The sequence below is a fragment of the Schistocerca gregaria genome, chromosome 5, assembly GCF_023897955.1.
Source record: "Schistocerca gregaria isolate iqSchGreg1 chromosome 5, iqSchGreg1.2, whole genome shotgun sequence".
Lineage (NCBI taxonomy): Eukaryota > Metazoa > Arthropoda > Insecta > Orthoptera > Acrididae > Schistocerca > Schistocerca gregaria.
Window position 1 is genome coordinate 74,168,885 of NC_064924.1, and position 26,182 is coordinate 74,195,066.

The 26,182-nt window shown below is 51.4% G+C and overlaps 18 non-coding genes across 18 annotated transcripts; all 18 read right to left on the bottom strand.

Moving 5' to 3' along the window:
* Window positions 1–1,077: 1,077 nt before the first annotated feature.
* On the bottom strand, window positions 1,078–1,196 carry LOC126274233 (5S ribosomal RNA). Its single transcript, XR_007550060.1, has one exon. It is a non-coding gene; the product is annotated as a 5S ribosomal RNA (ribosomal RNA).
* Window positions 1,197–2,480: 1,284 nt separating this feature from the next.
* LOC126273650 (5S ribosomal RNA) lies at window positions 2,481–2,599 on the bottom strand. Its single transcript, XR_007549495.1, has one exon. It is a non-coding gene; the product is annotated as a 5S ribosomal RNA (ribosomal RNA).
* A 1,285-nt stretch (window positions 2,600–3,884) lies between these two features.
* On the bottom strand, window positions 3,885–4,003 carry LOC126274035 (5S ribosomal RNA). Its single transcript, XR_007549865.1, has one exon. It is a non-coding gene; the product is annotated as a 5S ribosomal RNA (ribosomal RNA).
* Window positions 4,004–5,287: 1,284 nt separating this feature from the next.
* LOC126274245 (5S ribosomal RNA) lies at window positions 5,288–5,406 on the bottom strand. The gene has a single exon (XR_007550071.1). It is a non-coding gene; the product is annotated as a 5S ribosomal RNA (ribosomal RNA).
* A 1,284-nt stretch (window positions 5,407–6,690) lies between these two features.
* LOC126274256 (5S ribosomal RNA) lies at window positions 6,691–6,809 on the bottom strand. The gene has a single exon (XR_007550082.1). It is a non-coding gene; the product is annotated as a 5S ribosomal RNA (ribosomal RNA).
* A 1,283-nt stretch (window positions 6,810–8,092) lies between these two features.
* LOC126274241 (5S ribosomal RNA) lies at window positions 8,093–8,211 on the bottom strand. The gene has a single exon (XR_007550067.1). It is a non-coding gene; the product is annotated as a 5S ribosomal RNA (ribosomal RNA).
* Window positions 8,212–9,495: 1,284 nt separating this feature from the next.
* LOC126274267 (5S ribosomal RNA) lies at window positions 9,496–9,614 on the bottom strand. Its single transcript, XR_007550093.1, has one exon. It is a non-coding gene; the product is annotated as a 5S ribosomal RNA (ribosomal RNA).
* Window positions 9,615–10,899: 1,285 nt separating this feature from the next.
* On the bottom strand, window positions 10,900–11,018 carry LOC126274278 (5S ribosomal RNA). Its single transcript, XR_007550104.1, has one exon. It is a non-coding gene; the product is annotated as a 5S ribosomal RNA (ribosomal RNA).
* Window positions 11,019–12,302: 1,284 nt separating this feature from the next.
* LOC126274289 (5S ribosomal RNA) lies at window positions 12,303–12,421 on the bottom strand. Its single transcript, XR_007550115.1, has one exon. It is a non-coding gene; the product is annotated as a 5S ribosomal RNA (ribosomal RNA).
* A 1,284-nt stretch (window positions 12,422–13,705) lies between these two features.
* On the bottom strand, window positions 13,706–13,824 carry LOC126274300 (5S ribosomal RNA). The gene has a single exon (XR_007550128.1). It is a non-coding gene; the product is annotated as a 5S ribosomal RNA (ribosomal RNA).
* Window positions 13,825–15,108: 1,284 nt separating this feature from the next.
* LOC126274312 (5S ribosomal RNA) lies at window positions 15,109–15,227 on the bottom strand. Its single transcript, XR_007550139.1, has one exon. It is a non-coding gene; the product is annotated as a 5S ribosomal RNA (ribosomal RNA).
* A 1,284-nt stretch (window positions 15,228–16,511) lies between these two features.
* LOC126274323 (5S ribosomal RNA) lies at window positions 16,512–16,630 on the bottom strand. Its single transcript, XR_007550148.1, has one exon. It is a non-coding gene; the product is annotated as a 5S ribosomal RNA (ribosomal RNA).
* A 1,285-nt stretch (window positions 16,631–17,915) lies between these two features.
* Window positions 17,916–18,034, bottom strand: LOC126274335 (5S ribosomal RNA). Its single transcript, XR_007550151.1, has one exon. It is a non-coding gene; the product is annotated as a 5S ribosomal RNA (ribosomal RNA).
* A 1,284-nt stretch (window positions 18,035–19,318) lies between these two features.
* Window positions 19,319–19,437, bottom strand: LOC126274347 (5S ribosomal RNA). The gene has a single exon (XR_007550153.1). It is a non-coding gene; the product is annotated as a 5S ribosomal RNA (ribosomal RNA).
* A 1,284-nt stretch (window positions 19,438–20,721) lies between these two features.
* Window positions 20,722–20,840, bottom strand: LOC126274359 (5S ribosomal RNA). Its single transcript, XR_007550154.1, has one exon. It is a non-coding gene; the product is annotated as a 5S ribosomal RNA (ribosomal RNA).
* A 1,284-nt stretch (window positions 20,841–22,124) lies between these two features.
* LOC126274371 (5S ribosomal RNA) lies at window positions 22,125–22,243 on the bottom strand. The gene has a single exon (XR_007550155.1). It is a non-coding gene; the product is annotated as a 5S ribosomal RNA (ribosomal RNA).
* Window positions 22,244–23,527: 1,284 nt separating this feature from the next.
* Window positions 23,528–23,646, bottom strand: LOC126273844 (5S ribosomal RNA). Its single transcript, XR_007549680.1, has one exon. It is a non-coding gene; the product is annotated as a 5S ribosomal RNA (ribosomal RNA).
* Window positions 23,647–24,930: 1,284 nt separating this feature from the next.
* On the bottom strand, window positions 24,931–25,049 carry LOC126274382 (5S ribosomal RNA). The gene has a single exon (XR_007550156.1). It is a non-coding gene; the product is annotated as a 5S ribosomal RNA (ribosomal RNA).
* Window positions 25,050–26,182: the final 1,133 nt, after the last annotated feature.

Here is a 26,182-nt window from a genome sequence, read left to right on the forward strand (position 1 = left end):
ACACTCGCGGGAGACGCACCTTGTTATTGTTGTCCGTCGCAGGGATTGCGCGCGGCCGGGCGGCGGGTGGAGTGCGCGGGGTGTGGCGGTGTCCTGCTGGACCGAGAGAAGCGTTCTCACCTGCCTGACACGCGTCGCGCTTCTAGATATTTGCGTAATTCGATACGGTGCATAATCGGCTGTCACCTTCCGTCCCGACTTGTCCCGACTTTGCTCGACTGCCGCTCGCTGCCGCTCGGGTCGCGGTCCATATGACAGCACAAGCACGAGGAACATCTGCGAGATTTGCGCGGGCCGAACCGGCGTGTCCGAGGCGACGTGTGCGGCCGTTCGGAGCTACCAGAGCAGCTCTGTGCCGCGCCGTGCCGCGGAAAGGTGCGAAAACATGCACACAAGACACAGGCTTTTCGACAAAGTATCCATCTCTTGTAGCGACGAAAGGTAAATTTTTGTTTACAAATTTGCCGTTGTGCACTGCTACAAAACAATATGCCCTGACGTATTTCACAACATTTCTGTCACTTCATACTGTTTTGTTATTTCCAGAGACTCTTTGGAAGTCTTCCTTGGCGCACTCTTTTCAAACTGAGTTCCTTAATATCGTACCTTACGATAGTTTAAAATCAGTATGGAAGCATCTTTGTCACATGAGAAAGGTAGCATGAAAAAACGGCTGTCAGGGGTAGCGACAAGAAAGCAAGAAATGAAGACAGCCAGAGTTCCCAGGCGGTCGCCGATCCGAATATAAACACTGTTGCTTATCTTCGGTGGTCGGACGGGAACAGGTTTTTTTTTAATGTAGTTACTTTTTGGAATTTAGCGCTCCTACAAAACAGTAGGCTCTGACGCATTTCAAGAGCACATCTGTCGATTCGCAGTGTTTCGTTATTTTCAACGAGTTCCTAGCACTCTTCCTCCGCGCATTCTTGTACAAACTGAGTTCATTACTGTAATTTCGCATCTTACGTTTAATACAGTAGTTTAAAATGCTTGTGGAAGCATCTTTGTCGCACCTGACAGTTTGTATGAAAAGAGGGCTGGCAGGTGTAGTGACATAAAATTTAAAAGAAGAGAGGGAGCCAACAGCACCCGGTGTTCCCAGGCGGTCACCCATCCAAGTACTAACCGGGCCCGATGTTGCTTAACTTCGGTGATCGGACGAGAACCGGTGCATTCAACATGGTATGGCCGTTGGCGTCCTTATACTGTAGCCGCACGGCACAAGAAGGCTTCGCCTCTCCTCCCAATACACGCAATCGCCATTTTCGGTGGCACATTTGACGCAAAGCACGTCCTTCCACCTCGAAGGCGACGCGCAGTGCTGCGCGCCGCCACTTGGGTCAGACGCACAACACAGCTGCTCGTTGCACCTCCTGTCATTCGTTTGGTTCGTGCGGCCTCCGACACTCGCGGGAGACGCACCTTGTTATTGTTGTCCGTCGCAGGGATTGCGCGCGGCCGGGCGGCGGGTGGAGTGCGCGGGGTGTGGCGGTGTCCTGCTGGACCGAGAGAAGCGTTCTCACCTGCCTGACACGCGTCGCGCTTCTAGATATTTGCGTAATTCGATACGGTGCATAATCGGCTGTCACCTTCCGTCCCGACTTGTCCCGACTTTGCTCGACTGCCGCTCGCTGCCGCTCGGGTCGCGGTCCATATGACAGCACAAGCACGAGGAACATCTGCGAGATTTGCGCGGGCCGAACCGGCGTGTCCGAGGCGACGTGTGCGGCCGTTCGGAGCTACCAGAGCAGCTCTGTGCCGCGCCGTGCCGCGGAAAGGTGCGAAAACATGCACACAAGACACAGGCTTTTCGACAAAGTATCCATCTCTTGTAGCGACGAAAGGTAAATTTTTGTTTACAAATTTGCCGTTGTGCACTGCTACAAAACAATATGCCCTGACGTATTTCACAACATTTCTGTCACTTCATACTGTTTTGTTATTTCCAGAGACTCTTTGGAAGTCTTCCTTGGCGCACTCTTTTCAAACTGAGTTCCTTAATATCGTACCTTACGATAGTTTAAAATCAGTATGGAAGCATCTTTGTCACATGAGAAAGGTAGCATGAAAAAACGGCTGTCAGGGGTAGCGACAAGAAAGCAAGAAATGAAGACAGCCAGAGTTCCCAGGCGGTCGCCGATCCGAATATAAACACTGTTGCTTATCTTCGGTGGTCGGACGGGAACAGGTTTTTTTTTAATGTAGTTACTTTTTGGAATTTAGCGCTCCTACAAAACAGTAGGCTCTGACGCATTTCAAGAGCACATCTGTCGATTCGCAGTGTTTCGTTATTTTCAACGAGTTCCTAGCACTCTTCCTCCGCGCATTCTTGTACAAACTGAGTTCATTACTGTAATTTCGCATCTTACGTTTAATACAGTAGTTTAAAATGCTTGTGGAAGCATCTTTGTCGCACCTGACAGTTTGTATGCAAAGAGGGCTGGCAGGTGTAGTGACATAAAATTTAAAAGAAGAGAGGGAGCCAACAGCACCCGGTGTTCCCAGGCGGTCACCCATCCAAGTACTAACCGGGCCCAATGTTGCTTAACTTCGGTGATCGGACGAGAACCGGTGCATTCAACATGGTATGGCCGTTGGCGTCCTTATACTGTAGCCGCACGGCACAAGAAGGCTTCGCCTCTCCTCCCAATACACGCAATCGCCATTTTCGGTGGCACATTTGACGCAAAGCACGTCCTTCCACCTCGAAGGCGACGCGCAGTGCTGCGCGCCGCCACGTGGGTCAGACGCACAACACAGCTGCTCGTTGCACCTCCTGTCATTCGTTTGGTTCGTGCGGCCTCCGACACTCGCGGGAGACGCACCTTGTTATTGTTGTCCGTCGCAGGGATTGCGCGCGGCCGGGCGGCGGGTGGAGTGCGCGGGGTGTGGCGGTGTCCTGCTGGACCGAGAGAAGCGTTCTCACCTGCCTGACACGCGTCGCGCTTCTAGATATTTGCGTAATTCGATACGGTGCATAATCGGCTGTCACCTTCCGTCCCGACTTGTCCCGACTTTGCTCGACTGCCGCTCGCTGCCGCTCGGGTCGCGGTCCATATGACAGCACAAGCACGAGGAACATCTGCGAGATTTGCGCGGGCCGAACCGGCGTGTCCGAGGCGACGTGTGCGGCCGTTCGGAGCTACCAGAGCAGCTCTGTGCCGCGCCGTGCCGCGGAAAGGTGCGAAAACATGCACACAAGACACAGGCTTTTCGACAAAGTATCCATCTCTTGTAGCGACGAAAGGTAAATTTTTGTTTACAAATTTGCCGTTGTGCACTGCTACAAAACAATATGCCCTGACGTATTTCACAACATTTCTGTCACTTCATACTGTTTTGTTATTTCCAGAGACTCTTTGGAAGTCTTCCTTGGCGCACTCTTTTCAAACTGAGTTCCTTAATATCGTACCTTACGATAGTTTAAAATCAGTATGGAAGCATCTTTGTCACATGAGAAAGGTAGCATGAAAAAACGGCTGTCAGGGGTAGCGACAAGAAAGCAAGAAATGAAGACAGCCAGAGTTCCCAGGCGGTCGCCGATCCGAATATAAACACTGTTGCTTATCTTCGGTGGTCGGACGGGAACAGGTTTTTTTTTTAATGTAGTTACTTTTTGGAATTTAGCGCTCCTACAAAACAGTAGGCTCTGACGCATTTCAAGAGCACATCTGTCGATTCGCAGTGTTTCGTTATTTTCAACGAGTTCCTAGCACTCTTCCTCCGCGCATTCTTGTACAAACTGAGTTCATTACTGTAATTTCGCATCTTACGTTTAATACAGTAGTTTAAAATGCTTGTGGAAGCATCTTTGTCGCACCTGACAGTTTGTATGAAAAGAGGGCTGGCAGGTGTAGTGACATAAAATTTAAAAGAAGAGAGGGAGCCAACAGCACCCGGTGTTCCCAGGCGGTCACCCATCCAAGTACTAACCGGACCCGATGTTGCTTAACTTCGGTGATCGGACGAGAACCGGTGCATTCAACATGGTATGGCCGTTGGCGTCCTTATACTGTAGCCGCACGGCACAAGAAGGCTTCGCCTCTCCTCCCAATACACGCAATCGCCATTTTCGGTGGCACATTTGACGCAAAGCACGTCCTTCCACCTCGAAGGCGACGCGCAGTGCTGCGCGCCGCCACGTGGGTCAGACGCACAACACAGCTGCTCGTTGCACCTCCTGTCATTCGTTTGGTTCGTGCGGCCTCCGACACTCGCGGGAGACGCACCTTGTTATTGTTGTCCGTCGCAGGGATTGCGCGCGGCCGGGCGGCGGGTGGAGTGCGCGGGGTGTGGCGGTGTCCTGCTGGACCGAGAGAAGCGTTCTCACCTGCCTGACACGCGTCGCGCTTCTAGATATTTGCGTAATTCGATACGGTGCATAATCGGCTGTCACCTTCCGTCCCGACTTGTCCCGACTTTGCTCGACTGCCGCTCGCTGCCGCTCGGGTCGCGGTCCATATGACAGCACAAGCACGAGGAACATCTGCGAGATTTGCGCGGGCCGAACCGGCGTGTCCGAGGCGACGTGTGCGGCCGTTCGGAGCTACCAGAGCAGCTCTGTGCCGCGCCGTGCCGCGGAAAGGTGCGAAAACATGCACACAAGACACAGGCTTTTCGACAAAGTATCCATCTCTTGTAGCGACGAAAGGTAAATTTTTGTTTACAAATTTGCCGTTGTGCACTGCTACAAAACAATATGCCCTGACGTATTTCACAACATTTCTGTCACTTCATACTGTTTTGTTATTTCCAGAGACTCTTTGGAAGTCTTCCTTGGCGCACTCTTTTCAAACTGAGTTCCTTAATATCGTACCTTACGATAGTTTAAAATCAGTATGGAAGCATCTTTGTCACATGAGAAAGGTAGCATGAAAAAACGGCTGTCAGGGGTAGCGACAAGAAAGCAAGAAATGAAGACAGCCAGAGTTCCCAGGCGGTCGCCGATCCGAATATAAACACTGTTGCTTATCTTCGGTGGTCGGACGGGAACAGGTTTTTTTTTAATGTAGTTACTTTTTGGAATTTAGCGCTCCTACAAAACAGTAGGCTCTGACGCATTTCAAGAGCACATCTGTCGATTCGCAGTGTTTCGTTATTTTCAACGAGTTCCTAGCACTCTTCCTCCGCGCATTCTTGTACAAACTGAGTTCATTACTGTAATTTCGCATCTTACGTTTAATACAGTAGTTTAAAATGCTTGTGGAAGCATCTTTGTCGCACCTGACAGTTTGTATGAAAAGAGGGCTGGCAGGTGTAGTGACATAAAATTTAAAAGAAGAGAGGGAGCCAACAGCACCCGGTGTTCCCAGGCGGTCACCCATCCAAGTACTAACCGGGCCCGATGTTGCTTAACTTCGGTGATCGGACGAGAACCGGTGCATTCAACATGGTATGGCCGTTGGCGTCCTTATACTGTAGCCGCACGGCACAAGAAGGCTTCGCCTCTCCTCCCAATACACGCAATCGCCATTTTCGGTGGCACATTTGACGCAAAGCACGTCCTTCCACCTCGAAGGCGACGCGCAGTGCTGCGCGCCGCCACTTGGGTCAGACGCACAACACAGCTGCTCGTTGCACCTCCTGTCATTCGTTTGGTTCGTGCGGCCTCCGACACTCGCGGGAGACGCACCTTGTTATTGTTGTCCGTCGCAGGGATTGCGCGCGGCCGGGCGGCGGGTGGAGTGCGCGGGGTGTGGCGGTGTCCTGCTGGACCGAGAGAAGCGTTCTCACCTGCCTGACACGCGTCGCGCTTCTAGATATTTGCGTAATTCGATACGGTGCATAATCGGCTGTCACCTTCCGTCCCGACTTGTCCCGACTTTGCTCGACTGCCGCTCGCTGCCGCTCGGGTCGCGGTCCATATGACAGCACAAGCACGAGGAACATCTGCGAGATTTGCGCGGGCCGAACCGGCGTGTCCGAGGCGACGTGTGCGGCCGTTCGGAGCTACCAGAGCAGCTCTGTGCCGCGCCGTGCCGCGGAAAGGTGCGAAAACATGCACACAAGACACAGGCTTTTCGACAAAGTATCCATCTCTTGTAGCGACGAAAGGTAAATTTTTGTTTACAAATTTGCCGTTGTGCACTGCTACAAAACAATATGCCCTGACGTATTTCACAACATTTCTGTCACTTCATACTGTTTTGTTATTTCCAGAGACTCTTTGGAAGTCTTCCTTGGCGCACTCTTTTCAAACTGAGTTCCTTAATATCGTACCTTACGATAGTTTAAAATCAGTATGGAAGCATCTTTGTCACATGAGAAAGGTAGCATGAAAAAACGGCTGTCAGGGGTAGCGACAAGAAAGCAAGAAATGAAGACAGCCAGAGTTCCCAGGCGGTCGCCGATCCGAATATAAACACTGTTGCTTATCTTCGGTGGTCGGACGGGAACAGGTTTTTTTTTAATGTAGTTACTTTTTGGAATTTAGCGCTCCTACAAAACAGTAGGCTCTGACGCATTTCAAGAGCACATCTGTCGATTCGCAGTGTTTCGTTATTTTCAACGAGTTCCTAGCACTCTTCCTCCGCGCATTCTTGTACAAACTGAGTTCATTACTGTAATTTCGCATCTTACGTTTAATACAGTAGTTTAAAATGCTTGTGGAAGCATCTTTGTCGCACCTGACAGTTTGTATGAAAAGAGGGCTGGCAGGTGTAGTGACATAAAATTTAAAAGAAGAGAGGGAGCCAACAGCACCCGGTGTTCCCAGGCGGTCACCCATCCAAGTACTAACCGGGCCCGATGTTGCTTAACTTCGGTGATCGGACGAGAACCGGTGCATTCAACATGGTATGGCCGTTGGCGTCCTTATACTGTAGCCGCACGGCACAAGAAGGCTTCGCCTCTCCTCCCAATACACGCAATCGCCATTTTCGGTGGCACATTTGACGCAAAGCACGTCCTTCCACCTCGAAGGCGACGCGCAGTGCTGCGCGCCGCCACGTGGGTCAGACGCACAACACAGCTGCTCGTTGCACCTCCTGTCATTCGTTTGGTTCGTGCGGCCTCCGACACTCGCGGGAGACGCACCTTGTTATTGTTGTCCGTCGCAGGGATTGCGCGCGGCCGGGCGGCGGGTGGAGTGCGCGGGGTGTGGCGGTGTCCTGCTGGACCGAGAGAAGCGTTCTCACCTGCCTGACACGCGTCGCGCTTCTAGATATTTGCGTAATTCGATACGGTGCATAATCGGCTGTCACCTTCCGTCCCGACTTGTCCCGACTTTGCTCGACTGCCGCTCGCTGCCGCTCGGGTCGCGGTCCATATGACAGCACAAGCACGAGGAACATCTGCGAGATTTGCGCGGGCCGAACCGGCGTGTCCGAGGCGACGTGTGCGGCCGTTCGGAGCTACCAGAGCAGCTCTGTGCCGCGCCGTGCCGCGGAAAGGTGCGAAAACATGCACACAAGACACAGGCTTTTCGACAAAGTATCCATCTCTTGTAGCGACGAAAGGTAAATTTTTGTTTACAAATTTGCCGTTGTGCACTGCTACAAAACAATATGCCCTGACGTATTTCACAACATTTCTGTCACTTCATACTGTTTTGTTATTTCCAGAGACTCTTTGGAAGTCTTCCTTGGCGCACTCTTTTCAAACTGAGTTCCTTAATATCGTACCTTACGATAGTTTAAAATCAGTATGGAAGCATCTTTGTCACATGAGAAAGGTAGCATGAAAAAACGGCTGTCAGGGGTAGCGACAAGAAAGCAAGAAATGAAGACAGCCAGAGTTCCCAGGCGGTCGCCGATCCGAATATAAACACTGTTGCTTATCTTCGGTGGTCGGACGGGAACAGGTTTTTTTTAATATAGTTACATTTTGGAATTTAGCGCTCCTACAAAACAGTAGGCTCTGACGCATTTCAAGAGCACATCTGTCGATTCGCAGTGTTTCGTTATTTTCAACGAGTTCCTAGCACTCTTCCTCCGCGCATTCTTGTACAAACTGAGTTCATTACTGTAATTTCGCATCTTACGTTTAATACAGTAGTTTAAAATGCTTGTGGAAGCATCTTTGTCGCACCTGACAGTTTGTATGAAAAGAGGGCTGGCAGGTGTAGTGACATAAAATTTAAAAGAAGAGAGGGGGCCAACAGCAGCCGGTGTTCCCAGGCGGTCACCCATCCAAGTACTAACCGGGCCCGATGTTGCTTAACTTCGGTGATCGGACGAGAACCGGTGCATTCAACATGGTGTGGCCGTTGGCGTCCTTATACTGTAGCCGCACGGCACAAGAAGGCTTCGCCTCTCCTCCCAATACACGCAATCGCCATTTTCGGTGGCACATTTGACGCTAAGCACGTCCTTCCACCTCGAAGGCGACGCGCAGTGCTGCGCGCCGCCACGTGGGTCAGACGCACAACACAGCTGCTCGTTGCACCTCCTGTCATTCGTTTGGTTCGTGCGGCCTCCGACACTCGCGGGAGACGCACCTTGTTATTGTTGTCCGTCGCAGGGATTGCGCGCGGCCGGGCGGCGGGTGGAGTGCGCGGGGTGTGGCGGTGTCCTGCTGGACCGAGAGAAGCGTTCTCACCTGCCTGACACGCGTCGCGCTTCTAGATATTTGCGTAATTCGATACGGTGCATAATCGGCTGTCACCTTCCGTCCCGACTTGTCCCGACTTTGCTCGACTGCCGCTCGCTGCCGCTCGGGTCGCGGTCCATATGACAGCACAAGCACGAGGAACATCTGCGAGATTTGCGCGGGCCGAACCGGCGTGTCCGAGGCGACGTGTGCGGCCGTTCGGAGCTACCAGAGCAGCTCTGTGCCGCGCCGTGCCGCGGAAAGGTGCGAAAACATGCACACAAGACACAGGCTTTTCGACAAAGTATCCATCTCTTGTAGCGACGAAAGGTAAATTTTTGTTTACAAATTTGCCGTTGTGCACTGCTACAAAACAATATGCCCTGACGTATTTCACAACATTTCTGTCACTTCATACTGTTTTGTTATTTCCAGAGACTCTTTGGAAGTCTTCCTTGGCGCACTCTTTTCAAACTGAGTTCCTTAATATCGTACCTTACGATAGTTTAAAATCAGTATGGAAGCATCTTTGTCACATGAGAAAGGTAGCATGAAAAAACGGCTGTCAGGGGTAGCGACAAGAAAGCAAGAAATGAAGACAGCCAGAGTTCCCAGGCGGTCGCCGATCCGAATATAAACACTGTTGCTTATCTTCGGTGGTCGGACGGGAACAGGTTTTTTTTTAATGTAGTTACTTTTTGGAATTTAGCGCTCCTACAAAACAGTAGGCTCTGACGCATTTCAAGAGCACATCTGTCGATTCGCAGTGTTTCGTTATTTTCAACGAGTTCCTAGCACTCTTCCTCCGCGCATTCTTGTACAAACTGAGTTCATTACTGTAATTTCGCATCTTACGTTTAATACAGTAGTTTAAAATGCTTGTGGAAGCATCTTTGTCGCACCTGACAGTTTGTATGAAAAGAGGGCTGGCAGGTGTAGTGACATAAAATTTAAAAGAAGAGAGGGAGCCAACAGCACCCGGTGTTCCCAGGCGGTCACCCATCCAAGTACTAACCGGGCCCGATGTTGCTTAACTTCGGTGATCGGACGAGAACCGGTGCATTCAACATGGTATGGCCGTTGGCGTCCTTATACTGTAGCCGCACGGCACAAGAAGGCTTCGCCTCTCCTCCCAATACACGCAATCGCCATTTTCGGTGGCACATTTGACGCAAAGCACGTCCTTCCACCTCGAAGGCGACGCGCAGTGCTGCGCGCCGCCACGTGGGTCAGACGCACAACACAGCTGCTCGTTGCACCTCCTGTCATTCGTTTGGTTCGTGCGGCCTCCGACACTCGCGGGAGACGCACCTTGTTATTGTTGTCCGTCGCAGGGATTGCGCGCGGCCGGGCGGCGGGTGGAGTGCGCGGGGTGTGGCGGTGTCCTGCTGGACCGAGAGAAGCGTTCTCACCTGCCTGACACGCGTCGCGCTTCTAGATATTTGCGTAATTCGATACGGTGCATAATCGGCTGTCACCTTCCGTCCCGACTTGTCCCGACTTTGCTCGACTGCCGCTCGCTGCCGCTCGGGTCGCGGTCCATATGACAGCACAAGCACGAGGAACATCTGCGAGATTTGCGCGGGCCGAACCGGCGTGTCCGAGGCGACGTGTGCGGCCGTTCGGAGCTACCAGAGCAGCTCTGTGCCGCGCCGTGCCGCGGAAAGGTGCGAAAACATGCACACAAGACACAGGCTTTTCGACAAAGTATCCATCTCTTGTAGCGACGAAAGGTAAATTTTTGTTTACAAATTTGCCGTTGTGCACTGCTACAAAACAATATGCCCTGACGTATTTCACAACATTTCTGTCACTTCATACTGTTTTGTTATTTCCAGAGACTCTTTGGAAGTCTTCCTTGGCGCACTCTTTTCAAACTGAGTTCCTTAATATCGTACCTTACGATAGTTTAAAATCAGTATGGAAGCATCTTTGTCACATGAGAAAGGTAGCATGAAAAAACGGCTGTCAGGGGTAGCGACAAGAAAGCAAGAAATGAAGACAGCCAGAGTTCCCAGGCGGTCGCCGATCCGAATATAAACACTGTTGCTTATCTTCGGTGGTCGGACGGGAACAGGTTTTTTTTTTAATGTAGTTACTTTTTGGAATTTAGCGCTCCTACAAAACAGTAGGCTCTGACGCATTTCAAGAGCACATCTGTCGATTCGCAGTGTTTCGTTATTTTCAACGAGTTCCTAGCACTCTTCCTCCGCGCATTCTTGTACAAACTGAGTTCATTACTGTAATTTCGCATCTTACGTTTAATACAGTAGTTTAAAATGCTTGTGGAAGCATCTTTGTCGCACCTGACAGTTTGTATGAAAAGAGGGCTGGCAGGTGTAGTGACATAAAATTTAAAAGAAGAGAGGGAGCCAACAGCACCCGGTGTTCCCAGGCGGTCACCCATCCAAGTACTAACCGGGCCCGATGTTGCTTAACTTCGGTGATCGGACGAGAACCGGTGCATTCAACATGGTATGGCCGTTGGCGTCCTTATACTGTAGCCGCACGGCACAAGAAGGCTTCGCCTCTCCTCCCAATACACGCAATCGCCATTTTCGGTGGCACATTTGACGCAAAGCACGTCCTTCCACCTCGAAGGCGACGCGCAGTGCTGCGCGCCGCCACGTGGGTCAGACGCACAACACAGCTGCTCGTTGCACCTCCTGTCATTCGTTTGGTTCGTGCGGCCTCCGACACTCGCGGGAGACGCACCTTGTTATTGTTGTCCGTCGCAGGGATTGCGCGCGGCCGGGCGGCGGGTGGAGTGCGCGGGGTGTGGCGGTGTCCTGCTGGACCGAGAGAAGCGTTCTCACCTGCCTGACACGCGTCGCGCTTCTAGATATTTGCGTAATTCGATACGGTGCATAATCGGCTGTCACCTTCCGTCCCGACTTGTCCCGACTTTGCTCGACTGCCGCTCGCTGCCGCTCGGGTCGCGGTCCATATGACAGCACAAGCACGAGGAACATCTGCGAGATTTGCGCGGGCCGAACCGGCGTGTCCGAGGCGACGTGTGCGGCCGTTCGGAGCTACCAGAGCAGCTCTGTGCCGCGCCGTGCCGCGGAAAGGTGCGAAAACATGCACACAAGACACAGGCTTTTCGACAAAGTATCCATCTCTTGTAGCGACGAAAGGTAAATTTTTGTTTACAAATTTGCCGTTGTGCACTGCTACAAAACAATATGCCCTGACGTATTTCACAACATTTCTGTCACTTCATACTGTTTTGTTATTTCCAGAGACTCTTTGGAAGTCTTCCTTGGCGCACTCTTTTCAAACTGAGTTCCTTAATATCGTACCTTACGATAGTTTAAAATCAGTATGGAAGCATCTTTGTCACATGAGAAAGGTAGCATGAAAAAACGGCTGTCAGGGGTAGCGACAAGAAAGCAAGAAATGAAGACAGCCAGAGTTCCCAGGCGGTCGCCGATCCGAATATAAACACTGTTGCTTATCTTCGGTGGTCGGACGGGAACAGGTTTTTTTTTAATGTAGTTACTTTTTGGAATTTAGCGCTCCTACAAAACAGTAGGCTCTGACGCATTTCAAGAGCACATCTGTCGATTCGCAGTGTTTCGTTATTTTCAACGAGTTCCTAGCACTCTTCCTCCGCGCATTCTTGTACAAACTGAGTTCGTTACTGTAATTTCGCATCTTACGTTTAATACAGTAGTTTAAAATGCTTGTGGAAGCATCTTTGTCGCACCTGACAGTTTGTATGAAAAGAGGGCTGGCAGGTGTAGTGACATAAAATTTAAAAGAAGAGAGGGAGCCAACAGCACCCGGTGTTCCCAGGCGGTCACCCATCCAAGTACTAACCGGGCCCGATGTTGCTTAACTTCGGTGATCGGACGAGAACCGGTGCATTCAACATGGTATGGCCGTTGGCGTCCTTATACTGTAGCCGCACGGCACAAGAAGGCTTCGCCTCTCCTCCCAATACACGCAATCGCCATTTTCGGTGGCACATTTGACGCAAAGCACGTCCTTCCACCTCGAAGGCGACGCGCAGTGCTGCGCGCCGCCACGTGGGTCAGACGCACAACACAGCTGCTCGTTGCACCTCCTGTCATTCGTTTGGTTCGTGCGGCCTCCGACACTCGCGGGAGACGCACCTTGTTATTGTTGTCCGTCGCAGGGATTGCGCGCGGCCGGGCGGCGGGTGGAGTGCGCGGGGTGTGGCGGTGTCCTGCTGGACCGAGAGAAGCGTTCTCACCTGCCTGACACGCGTCGCGCTTCTAGATATTTGCGTAATTCGATACGGTGCATAATCGGCTGTCACCTTCCGTCCCGACTTGTCCCGACTTTGCTCGACTGCCGCTCGCTGCCGCTCGGGTCGCGGTCCATATGACAGCACAAGCACGAGGAACATCTGCGAGATTTGCGCGGGCCGAACCGGCGTGTCCGAGGCGACGTGTGCGGCCGTTCGGAGCTACCAGAGCAGCTCTGTGCCGCGCCGTGCCGCGGAAAGGTGCGAAAACATGCACACAAGACACAGGCTTTTCGACAAAGTATCCATCTCTTGTAGCGACGAAAGGTAAATTTTTGTTTACAAATTTGCCGTTGTGCACTGCTACAAAACAATATGCCCTGACGTATTTCACAACATTTCTGTCACTTCATACTGTTTTGTTATTTCCAGAGACTCTTTGGAAGTCTTCCTTGGCGCACTCTTTTCAAACTGAGTTCCTTAATATCGTACCTTACGATAGTTTAAAATCAGTATGGAAGCATCTTTGTCACATGAGAAAGGTAGCATGAAAAAACGGCTGTCAGGGGTAGCGACAAGAAAGCAAGAAATGAAGACAGCCAGAGTTCCCAGGCGGTCGCCGATCCGAATATAAACACTGTTGCTTATCTTCGGTGGTCGGACGGGAACAGGTTTTTTTTTAATGTAGTTACTTTTTGGAATTTAGCGCTCCTACAAAACAGTAGGCTCTGACGCATTTCAAGAGCACATCTGTCGATTCGCAGTGTTTCGTTATTTTCAACGAGTTCCTAGCACTCTTCCTCCGCGCATTCTTGTACAAACTGAGTTCATTACTGTAATTTCGCATCTTACGTTTAATACAGTAGTTTAAAATGCTTGTGGAAGCATCTTTGTCGCACCTGACAGTTTGTATGAAAAGAGGGCTGGCAGGTGTAGTGACATAAAATTTAAAAGAAGAGAGGGAGCCAACAGCACCCGGTGTTCCCAGGCGGTCACCCATCCAAGTACTAACCGGGCCCGATGTTGCTTAACTTCGGTGATCGGACGAGAACCGGTGCATTCAACATGGTATGGCCGTTGGCGTCCTTATACTGTAGCCGCACGGCACAAGAAGGCTTCGCCTCTCCTCCCAATACACGCAATCGCCATTTTCGGTGGCACATTTGACGCAAAGCACGTCCTTCCACCTCGAAGGCGACGCGCAGTGCTGCGCGCCGCCACGTGGGTCAGACGCACAACACAGCTGCTCGTTGCACCTCCTGTCATTCGTTTGGTTCGTGCGGCCTCCGACACTCGCGGGAGACGCACCTTGTTATTGTTGTCCGTCGCAGGGATTGCGCGCGGCCGGGCGGCGGGTGGAGTGCGCGGGGTGTGGCGGTGTCCTGCTGGACCGAGAGAAGCGTTCTCACCTGCCTGACACGCGTCGCGCTTCTAGATATTTGCGTAATTCGATACGGTGCATAATCGGCTGTCACCTTCCGTCCCGACTTGTCCCGACTTTGCTCGACTGCCGCTCGCTGCCGCTCGGGTCGCGGTCCATATGACAGCACAAGCACGAGGAACATCTGCGAGATTTGCGCGGGCCGAACCGGCGTGTCCGAGGCGACGTGTGCGGCCGTTCGGAGCTACCAGAGCAGCTCTGTGCCGCGCCGTGCCGCGGAAAGGTGCGAAAACATGCACACAAGACACAGGCTTTTCGACAAAGTATCCATCTCTTGTAGCGACGAAAGGTAAATTTTTGTTTACAAATTTGCCGTTGTGCACTGCTACAAAACAATATGCCCTGACGTATTTCACAACATTTCTGTCACTTCATACTGTTTTGTTATTTCCAGAGACTCTTTGGAAGTCTTCCTTGGCGCACTCTTTTCAAACTGAGTTCCTTAATATCGTACCTTACGATAGTTTAAAATCAGTATGGAAGCATCTTTGTCACATGAGAAAGGTAGCATGAAAAAACGGCTGTCAGGGGTAGCGACAAGAAAGCAAGAAATGAAGACAGCCAGAGTTCCCAGGCGGTCGCCGATCCGAATATAAACACTGTTGCTTATCTTCGGTGGTCGGACGGGAACAGGTTTTTTTTTAATGTAGTTACTTTTTGGAATTTAGCGCTCCTACAAAACAGTAGGCTCTGACGCATTTCAAGAGCACATCTGTCGATTCGCAGTGTTTCGTTATTTTCAACGAGTTCCTAGCACTCTTCCTCCGCGCATTCTTGTACAAACTGAGTTCATTACTGTAATTTCGCATCTTACGTTTAATACAGTAGTTTAAAATGCTTGTGGAAGCATCTTTGTCGCACCTGACAGTTTGTATGAAAAGAGGGCTGGCAGGTGTAGTGACATAAAATTTAAAAGAAGAGAGGGAGCCAACAGCACCCGGTGTTCCCAGGCGGTCACCCATCCAAGTACTAACCGGGCCCGATGTTGCTTAACTTCGGTGATCGGACGAGAACCGGTGCATTCAACATGGTATGGCCGTTGGCGTCCTTATACTGTAGCCGCACGGCACAAGAAGGCTTCGCCTCTCCTCCCAATACACGCAATCGCCATTTTCGGTGGCACATTTGACGCAAAGCACGTCCTTCCACCTCGAAGGCGACGCGCAGTGCTGCGCGCCGCCACGTGGGTCAGACGCACAACACAGCTGCTCGTTGCACCTCCTGTCATTCGTTTGGTTCGTGCGGCCTCCGACACTCGCGGGAGACGCACCTTGTTATTGTTGTCCGTCGCAGGGATTGCGCGCGGCCGGGCGGCGGGTGGAGTGCGCGGGGTGTGGCGGTGTCCTGCTGGACCGAGAGAAGCGTTCTCACCTGCCTGACACGCGTCGCGCTTCTAGATATTTGCGTAATTCGATACGGTGCATAATCGGCTGTCACCTTCCGTCCCGACTTGTCCCGACTTTGCTCGACTGCCGCTCGCTGCCGCTCGGGTCGCGGTCCATATGACAGCACAAGCACGAGGAACATCTGCGAGATTTGCGCGGGCCGAACCGGCGTGTCCGAGGCGACGTGTGCGGCCGTTCGGAGCTACCAGAGCAGCTCTGTGCCGCGCCGTGCCGCGGAAAGGTGCGAAAACATGCACACAAGACACAGGCTTTTCGACAAAGTATCCATCTCTTGTAGCGACGAAAGGTAAATTTTTGTTTACAAATTTGCCGTTGTGCACTGCTACAAAACAATATGCCCTGACGTATTTCACAACATTTCTGTCACTTCATACTGTTTTGTTATTTCCAGAGACTCTTTGGAAGTCTTCCTTGGCGCACTCTTTTCAAACTGAGTTCCTTAATATCGTACCTTACGATAGTTTAAAATCAGTATGGAAGCATCTTTGTCACATGAGAAAGGTAGCATGAAAAAACGGCTGTCAGGGGTAGCGACAAGAAAGCAAGAAATGAAGACAGCCAGAGTTCCCAGGCGGTCGCCGATCCGAATATAAACACTGTTGCTTATCTTCGGTGGTCGGACGGGAACAGGTTTTTTTTTAATGTAGTTACTTTTTGGAATTTAGCGCTCCTACAAAACAGTAGGCTCTGACGCATTTCAAGAGCACATCTGTCGATTCGCAGTGTTTCGTTATTTTCAACGAGTTCCTAGCACTCTTCCTCCGCGCATTCTTGTACAAACTGAGTTCATTACTGTAATTTCGCATCTTACGTTTAATACAGTAGTTTAAAATGCTTGTGGAAGCATCTTTGTCGCACCTGACAGTTTGTATGAAAAGAGGGCTGGCAGGTGTAGTGACATAAAATTTAAAAGAAGAGAGGGAGCCAACAGCACCCGGTGTTCCCAGGCGGTCACCCATCCAAGTACTAACCGGGCCCGATGTTGCTTAACTTCGGTGATCGGACGAGAACCGGTGCATTCAACATGGTATGGCCGTTGGCGTCCTTATACTGTAGCCGCACGGCACAAGAAGGCTTCGCCTCTCCTCCCAATACACGCAATCGCCATTTTCGGTGGCACATTTGACGCAAAGCACGTCCTTCCACCTCGAAGGCGACGCGCAGTGCTGCGCGCCGCCACGTGGGTCAGACGCACAACACAGCTGCTCGTTGCACCTCCTGTCATTCGTTTGGTTCGTGCGGCCTCCGACACTCGCGGGAGACGCACCTTGTTATTGTTGTCCGTCGCAGGGATTGCGCGCGGCCGGGCGGCGGGTGGAGTGCGCGGGGTGTGGCGGTGTCCTGCTGGACCGAGAGAAGCGTTCTCACCTGCCTGACACGCGTCGCGCTTCTAGATATTTGCGTAATTCGATACGGTGCATAATCGGCTGTCACCTTCCGTCCCGACTTGTCCCGACTTTGCTCGACTGCCGCTCGCTGCCGCTCGGGTCGCGGTCCATATGACAGCACAAGCACGAGGAACATCTGCGAGATTTGCGCGGGCCGAACCGGCGTGTCCGAGGCGACGTGTGCGGCCGTTCGGAGCTACCAGAGCAGCTCTGTGCCGCGCCGTGCCGCGGAAAGGTGCGAAAACATGCACACAAGACACAGGCTTTTCGACAAAGTATCCATCTCTTGTAGCGACGAAAGGTAAATTTTTGTTTACAAATTTGCCGTTGTGCACTGCTACAAAACAATATGCCCTGACGTATTTCACAACATTTCTGTCACTTCATACTGTTTTGTTATTTCCAGAGACTCTTTGGAAGTCTTCCTTGGCGCACTCTTTTCAAACTGAGTTCCTTAATATCGTACCTTACGATAGTTTAAAATCAGTATGGAAGCATCTTTGTCACATGAGAAAGGTAGCATGAAAAAACGGCTGTCAGGGGTAGCGACAAGAAAGCAAGAAATGAAGACAGCCAGAGTTCCCAGGCGGTCGCCGATCCGAATATAAACACTGTTGCTTATCTTCGGTGGTCGGACGGGAACAGGTTTTTTTTTTAATGTAGTTACTTTTTGGAATTTAGCGCTCCTACAAAACAGTAGGCTCTGACGCATTTCAAGAGCACATCTGTCGATTCGCAGTGTTTCGTTATTTTCAACGAGTTCCTAGCACTCTTCCTCCGCGCATTCTTGTACAAACTGAGTTCATTACTGTAATTTCGCATCTTACGTTTAATACAGTAGTTTAAAATGCTTGTGGAAGCATCTTTGTCGCACCTGACAGTTTGTATGAAAAGAGGGCTGGCAGGTGTAGTGACATAAAATTTAAAAGAAGAGAGGGAGCCAACAGCACCCGGTGTTCCCAGGCGGTCACCCATCCAAGTACTAACCGGGCCCGATGTTGCTTAACTTCGGTGATCGGACGAGAACCGGTGCATTCAACATGGTATGGCCGTTGGCGTCCTTATACTGTAGCCGCACGGCACAAGAAGGCTTCGCCTCTCCTCCCAATACACGCAATCGCCATTTTCGGTGGCACATTTGACGCAAAACACGTCCTTCCACCTCGAAGGCGACGCGCAGTGCTGCGCGCCGCCACGTGGGTCAGACGCACAACACAGCTGCTCGTTGCACCTCCTGTCATTCGTTTGGTTCGTGCGGCCTCCGACACTCGCGGGAGACGCACCTTGTTATTGTTGTCCGTCGCAGGGATTGCGCGCGGCCGGGCGGCGGGTGGAGTGCGCGGGGTGTGGCGGTGTCCTGCTGGACCGAGAGAAGCGTTCTCACCTGCCTGACACGCGTCGCGCTTCTAGATATTTGCGTAATTCGATACGGTGCATAATCGGCTGTCACCTTCCGTCCCGACTTGTCCCGACTTTGCTCGACTGCCGCTCGCTGCCGCTCGGGTCGCGGTCCATATGACAGCACAAGCACGAGGAACATCTGCGAGATTTGCGCGGGCCGAACCGGCGTGTCCGAGGCGACGTGTGCGGCCGTTCGGAGCTACCAGAGCAGCTCTGTGCCGCGCCGTGCCGCGGAAAGGTGCGAAAACATGCACACAAGACACAGGCTTTTCGACAAAGTATCCATCTCTTGTAGCGACGAAAGGTAAATTTTTGTTTACAAATTTGCCGTTGTGCACTGCTACAAAACAATATGCCCTGACGTATTTCACAACATTTCTGTCACTTCATACTGTTTTGTTATTTCCAGAGACTCTTTGGAAGTCTTCCTTGGCGCACTCTTTTCAAACTGAGTTCCTTAATATCGTACCTTACGATAGTTTAAAATCAGTATGGAAGCATCTTTGTCACATGAGAAAGGTAGCATGAAAAAACGGCTGTCAGGGGTAGCGACAAGAAAGCAAGAAATGAAGACAGCCAGAGTTCCCAGGCGGTCGCCGATCCGAATATAAACACTGTTGCTTATCTTCGGTGGTCGGACGGGAACAGGTTTTTTTTTAATGTAGTTACTTTTTGGAATTTAGCGCTCCTACAAAACAGTAGGCTCTGACGCATTTCAAGAGCACATCTGTCGATTCGCAGTGTTTCGTTATTTTCAACGAGTTCCTAGCACTCTTCCTCCGCGCATTCTTGTACAAACTGAGTTCATTACTGTAATTTCGCATCTTACGTTTAATACAGTAGTTTAAAATGCTTGTGGAAGCATCTTTGTCGCACCTGACAGTTTGTATGAAAAGAGGGCTGGCAGGTGTAGTGACATAAAATTTAAAAGAAGAGAGGGAGCCAACAGCACCCGGTGTTCCCAGGCGGTCACCCATCCAAGTACTAACCGGGCCCGATGTTGCTTAACTTCGGTGATCGGACGAGAACCGGTGCATTCAACATGGTATGGCCGTTGGCGTCCTTATACTGTAGCCGCACGGCACAAGAAGGCTTCGCCTCTCCTCCCAATACACGCAATCGCCATTTTCGGTGGCACATTTGACGCAAAGCACGTCCTTCCACCTCGAAGGCGACGCGCAGTGCTGCGCGCCGCCACGTGGGTCAGACGCACAACACAGCTGCTCGTTGCACCTCCTGTCATTCGTTTGGTTCGTGCGGCCTCCGACACTCGCGGGAGACGCACCTTGTTATTGTTGTCCGTCGCAGGGATTGCGCGCGGCCGGGCGGCGGGTGGAGTGCGCGGGGTGTGGCGGTGTCCTGCTGGACCGAGAGAAGCGTTCTCACCTGCCTGACACGCGTCGCGCTTCTAGATATTTGCGTAATTCGATACGGTGCATAATCGGCTGTCACCTTCCGTCCCGACTTGTCCCGACTTTGCTCGACTGCCGCTCGCTGCCGCTCGGGTCGCGGTCCATATGACAGCACAAGCACGAGGAACATCTGCGAGATTTGCGCGGGCCGAACCGGCGTGTCCGAGGCGACGTGTGCGGCCGTTCGGAGCTACCAGAGCAGCTCTGTGCCGCGCCGTGCCGCGGAAAGGTGCGAAAACATGCACACAAGACACAGGCTTTTCGACAAAGTATCCATCTCTTGTAGCGACGAAAGGTAAATTTTTGTTTACAAATTTGCCGTTGTGCACTGCTACAAAACAATATGCCCTGACGTATTTCACAACATTTCTGTCACTTCATACTGTTTTGTTATTTCCAGAGACTCTTTGGAAGTCTTCCTTGGCGCACTCTTTTCAAACTGAGTTCCTTAATATCGTACCTTACGATAGTTTAAAATCAGTATGGAAGCATCTTTGTCACATGAGAAAGGTAGCATGAAAAAACGGCTGTCAGGGGTAGCGACAAGAAAGCAAGAAATGAAGACAGCCAGAGTTCCCAGGCGGTCGCCGATCCGAATATAAACACTGTTGCTTATCTTCGGTGGTCGGACGGGAACAGGTTTTTTTTTAATGTAGTTACTTTTTGGAATTTAGCGCTCCTACAAAACAGTAGGCTCTGACGCATTTCAAGAGCACATCTGTCGATTCGCAGTGTTTCGTTATTTTCAACGAGTTCCTAGCACTCTTCCTCCGCGCATTCTTGTACAAACTGAGTTCATTACTGTAATTTCGCATCTTACGTTTAATACAGTAGTTTAAAATGCTTGTGGAAGCATCTTTGTCGCACCTGACAGTTTGTATGAAAAGAGGGCTGGCAGGTGTAGTGACATAAAATTTAAAAGAAGAGAGGGAGCCAACAGCACCCGGTGTTCCCAGGCGGTCACCCATCCAAGTACTAACCGGGCCCGATGTTGCTTAACTTCGGTGATCGGACGAGAACCGGTGCATTCAACATGGTATGGCCGTTGGCGTCCTTATACTGTAGCCGCACGGCACAAGAAGGCTTCGCCTCTCCTCCCAATACACGCAATCGCCATTTTCGGTGGCACATTTGACGCAAAGCACGTCCTTCCACCTCGAAGGCGACGCGCAGTGCTGCGCGCCGCCACGTGGGTCAGACGCACAACACAGCTGCTCGTTGCACCTCCTGTCATTCGTTTGGTTCGTGCGGCCTCCGACACTCGCGGGAGACGCACCTTGTTATTGTTGTCCGTCGCAGGGATTGCGCGCGGCCGGGCGGCGGGTGGAGTGCGCGGGGTGTGGCGGTGTCCTGCTGGACCGAGAGAAGCGTTCTCACCTGCCTGACACGCGTCGCGCTTCTAGATATTTGCGTAATTCGATACGGTGCATAATCGGCTGTCACCTTCCGTCCCGACTTGTCCCGACTTTGCTCGACTGCCGCTCGCTGCCGCTCGGGTCGCGGTCCATATGACAGCACAAGCACGAGGAACATCTGCGAGATTTGCGCGGGCCGAACCGGCGTGTCCGAGGCGACGTGTGCGGCCGTTCGGAGCTACCAGAGCAGCTCTGTGCCGCGCCGTGCCGCGGAAAGGTGCGAAAACATGCACACAAGACACAGGCTTTTCGACAAAGTATCCATCTCTTGTAGCGACGAAAGGTAAATTTTTGTTTACAAATTTGCCGTTGTGCACTGCTACAAAACAATATGCCCTGACGTATTTCACAACATTTCTGTCACTTCATACTGTTTTGTTATTTCCAGAGACTCTTTGGAAGTCTTCCTTGGCGCACTCTTTTCAAACTGAGTTCCTTAATATCGTACCTTACGATAGTTTAAAATCAGTATGGAAGCATCTTTGTCACATGAGAAAGGTAGCATGAAAAAACGGCTGTCAGGGGTAGCGACAAGAAAGCAAGAAATGAAGACAGCCAGAGTTCCCAGGCGGTCGCCGATCCGAATATAAACACTGTTGCTTATCTTCGGTGGTCGGACGGGAACAGGTTTTTTTTTAATGTAGTTACTTTTTGGAATTTAGCGCTCCTACAAAACAGTAGGCTCTGACGCATTTCAAGAGCACATCTGTCGATTCGCAGTGTTTCGTTATTTTCAACGAGTTCCTAGCACTCTTCCTCCGCGCATTCTTGTACAAACTGAGTTCATTACTGTAATTTCGCATCTTACGTTTAATACAGTAGTTTAAAATGCTTGTGGAAGCATCTTTGTCGCACCTGACAGTTTGTATGAAAAGAGGGCTGGCAGGTGTAGTGACATAAAATTTAAAAGAAGAGAGGGAGCCAACAGCACCCGGTGTTCCCAGGCGGTCACCCATCCAAGTACTAACCGGGCCCGATGTTGCTTAACTTCGGTGATCGGACGAGAACCGGTGCATTCAACATGGTATGGCCGTTGGCGTCCTTATACTGTAGCCGCACGGCACAAGAAGGCTTCGCCTCTCCTCCCAATACACGCAATCGCCATTTTCGGTGGCACATTTGACGCAAAGCACGTCCTTCCACCTCGAAGGCGACGCGCAGTGCTGCGCGCCGCCACGTGGGTCAGACGCACAACACAGCTGCTCGTTGCACCTCCTGTCATTCGTTTGGTTCGTGCGGCCTCCGACACTCGCGGGAGACGCACCTTGTTATTGTTGTCCGTCGCAGGGATTGCGCGCGGCCGGGCGGCGGGTGGAGTGCGCGGGGTGTGGCGGTGTCCTGCTGGACCGAGAGAAGCGTTCTCACCTGCCTGACACGCGTCGCGCTTCTAGATATTTGCGTAATTCGATACGGTGCATAATCGGCTGTCACCTTCCGTCCCGACTTGTCCCGACTTTGCTCGACTGCCGCTCGCTGCCGCTCGGGTCGCGGTCCATATGACAGCACAAGCACGAGGAACATCTGCGAGATTTGCGCGGGCCGAACCGGCGTGTCCGAGGCGACGTGTGCGGCCGTTCGGAGCTACCAGAGCAGCTCTGTGCCGCGCCGTGCCGCGGAAAGGTGCGAAAACATGCACACAAGACACAGGCTTTTCGACAAAGTATCCATCTCTTGTAGCGACGAAAGGTAAATTTTTGTTTACAAATTTGCCGTTGTGCACTGCTACAAAACAATATGCCCTGACGTATTTCACAACATTTCTGTCACTTCATACTGTTTTGTTATTTCCAGAGACTCTTTGGAAGTCTTCCTTGGCGCACTCTTTTCAAACTGAGTTCCTTAATATCGTACCTTACGATAGTTTAAAATCAGTATGGAAGCATCTTTGTCACATGAGAAAGGTAGCATGAAAAAACGGCTGTCAGGGGTAGCGACAAGAAAGCAAGAAATGAAGACAGCCAGAGTTCCCAGGCGGTCGCCGATCCGAATATAAACACTGTTGCTTATCTTCGGTGGTCGGACGGGAACAGGTTTTTTTTTAATGTAGTTACTTTTTGGAATTTAGCGCTCCTACAAAACAGTAGGCTCTGACGCATTTCAAGAGCACATCTGTCGATTCGCAGTGTTTCGTTATTTTCAACGAGTTCCTAGCACTCTTCCTCCGCGCATTCTTGTACAAACTGAGTTCATTACTGTAATTTCGCATCTTACGTTTAATACAGTAGTTTAAAATGCTTGTGGAAGCATCTTTGTCGCACCTGACAGTTTGTATGAAAAGAGGGCTGGCAGGTGTAGTGACATAAAATTTAAAAGAAGAGAGGGAGCCAACAGCACCCGGCGTTCCCAGGCGGTCACCCATCCAAGTACTAACCGGGCCCGATGTTGCTTAACTTCGGTGATCGGACGAGAACCGGTGCATTCAACATGGTATGGCCGTTGGCGTCCTTATACTGTAGCCGCACGGCACAAGAAGGCTTCGCCTCTCCTCCCAATACACGCAATCGCCATTTTCGGTGGCACATTTGACGCAAAGCACGTCCTTCCACCTCGAAGGCGACGCGCAGTGCTGCGCGCCGCCACTTGGGTCAGACGCACAACACAGCTGCTCGTTGCACCTCCTGTCATTCGTTTGGTTCGTGCGGCCTCCGACACTCGCGGGAGACGCACCTTGTTATTGTTGTCCGTCGCAGGGATTGCGCGCGGCCGGGCGGCGGGTGGAGTGCGCGGGGTGTGGCGGTGTCCTGCTGGACCGAGAGAAGCGTTCTCACCTGCCTGACACGCGTCGCGCTTCTAGATATTTGCGTAATTCGATACGGTGCATAATCGGCTGTCACCTTCCGTCCCGACTTGTCCCGACTTTGCTCGACTGCCGCTCGCTGCCGCTCGGGTCGCGGTCCATATGACAGCACAAGCACGAGGAACATCTGCGAGATTTGCGCGGGCCGAACCGGCGTGTCCGAGGCGACGTGTGCGGCCGTTCGGAGCTACCAGAGCAGCTCTGTGCCGCGCCGTGCCGCGGAAAGGTGCGAAAACATGCACACAAGACACAGGCTTTTCGACAAAGTATCCATCTCTTGTAGCGACGAAAGGTAAATTTTTGTTTACAAATTTGCCGTTGTGCACTGCTACAAAACAATATGCCCTGACGTATTTCACAACATTTCTGTCACTTCATACTGTTTTGTTATTTCCAGAGACTCTTTGGAAGTCTTCCTTGGCGCACTCTTTTCAAACTGAGTTCCTTAATATCGTACCTTACGATAGTTTAAAATCAGTATGGAAGCATCTTTGTCACATGAGAAAGGTAGCATGAAAAAACGGCTGTCAGGGGTAGCGACAAGAAAGCAAGAAATGAAGACAGCCAGAGTTCCCAGGCGGTCGCCGATCCGAATATAAACACTGTTGCTTATCTTCGGTGGTCGGACGGGAACAGGTTTTTTTTTAATGTAGTTACTTTTTGGAATTTAGCGCTCCTACAAAACAGTAGGCTCTGACGCATTTCAAGAGCACATCTGTCGATTCGCAGTGTTTCGTTATTTTCAACGAGTTCCTAGCACTCTTCCTCCGCGCATTCTTGTACAAACTGAGTTCATTACTGTAATTTCGCATCTTACGTTTAATACAGTAGTTTAAAATGCTTGTGGAAGCATCTTTGTCGCACCTGACAGTTTGTATGAAAAGAGGGCTGGCAGGTGTAGTGACATAAAATTTAAAAGAAGAGAGGGAGCCAACAGCACCCGGTGTTCCCAGGCGGTCACCCATCCAAGTACTAACCGGGCCCGATGTTGCTTAACTTCGGTGATCGGACGAGAACCGGTGCATTCAACATGGTATGGCCGTTGGCGTCCTTATACTGTAGCCGCACGGCACAAGAAGGCTTCGCCTCTCCTCCCAATACACGCAATCGCCATTTTCGGTGGCACATTTGACGCAAAGCACGTCCTTCCACCTCGAAGGCGACGCGCAGTGCTGCGCGCCGCCACTTGGGTCAGACGCACAACACAGCTGCTCGTTGCACCTCCTGTCATTCGTTTGGTTCGTGCGGCCTCCGACACTCGCGGGAGACGCACCTTGTTATTGTTGTCCGTCGCAGGGATTGCGCGCGGCCGGGCGGCGGGTGGAGTGCGCGGGGTGTGGCGGTGTCCTGCTGGACCGAGAGAAGCGTTCTCACCTGCCTGACACGCGTCGCGCTTCTAGATATTTGCGTAATTCGATACGGTGCATAATCGGCTGTCACCTTCCGTCCCGACTTGTCCCGACTTTGCTCGACTGCCGCTCGCTGCCGCTCGGGTCGCGGTCCATATGACAGCACAAGCACGAGGAACATCTGCGAGATTTGCGCGGGCCGAACCGGCGTGTCCGAGGCGACGTGTGCGGCCGTTCGGAGCTACCAGAGCAGCTCTGTGCCGCGCCGTGCCGCGGAAAGGTGCGAAAACATGCACACAAGACACAGGCTTTTCGACAAAGTATCCATCTCTTGTAGCGACGAAAGGTAAATTTTTGTTTACAAATTTGCCGTTGTGCACTGCTACAAAACAATATGCCCTGACGTATTTCACAACATTTCTGTCACTTCATACTGTTTTGTTATTTCCAGAGACTCTTTGGAAGTCTTCCTTGGCGCACTCTTTTCAAACTGAGTTCCTTAATATCGTACCTTACGATAGTTTAAAATCAGTATGGAAGCATCTTTGTCACATGAGAAAGGTAGCATGAAAAAACGGCTGTCAGGGGTAGCGACAAGAAAGCAAGAAATGAAGACAGCCAGAGTTCCCAGGCGGTCGCCGATCCGAATATAAACACTGTTGCTTATCTTCGGTGGTCGGACGGGAACAGGTTTTTTTTTAATGTAGTTACTTTTTGGAATTTAGCGCTCCTACAAAACAGTAGGCTCTGACGCATTTCAAGAGCACATCTGTCGATTCGCAGTGTTTCGTTATTTTCAACGAGTTCCTAGCACTCTTCCTCCGCGCATTC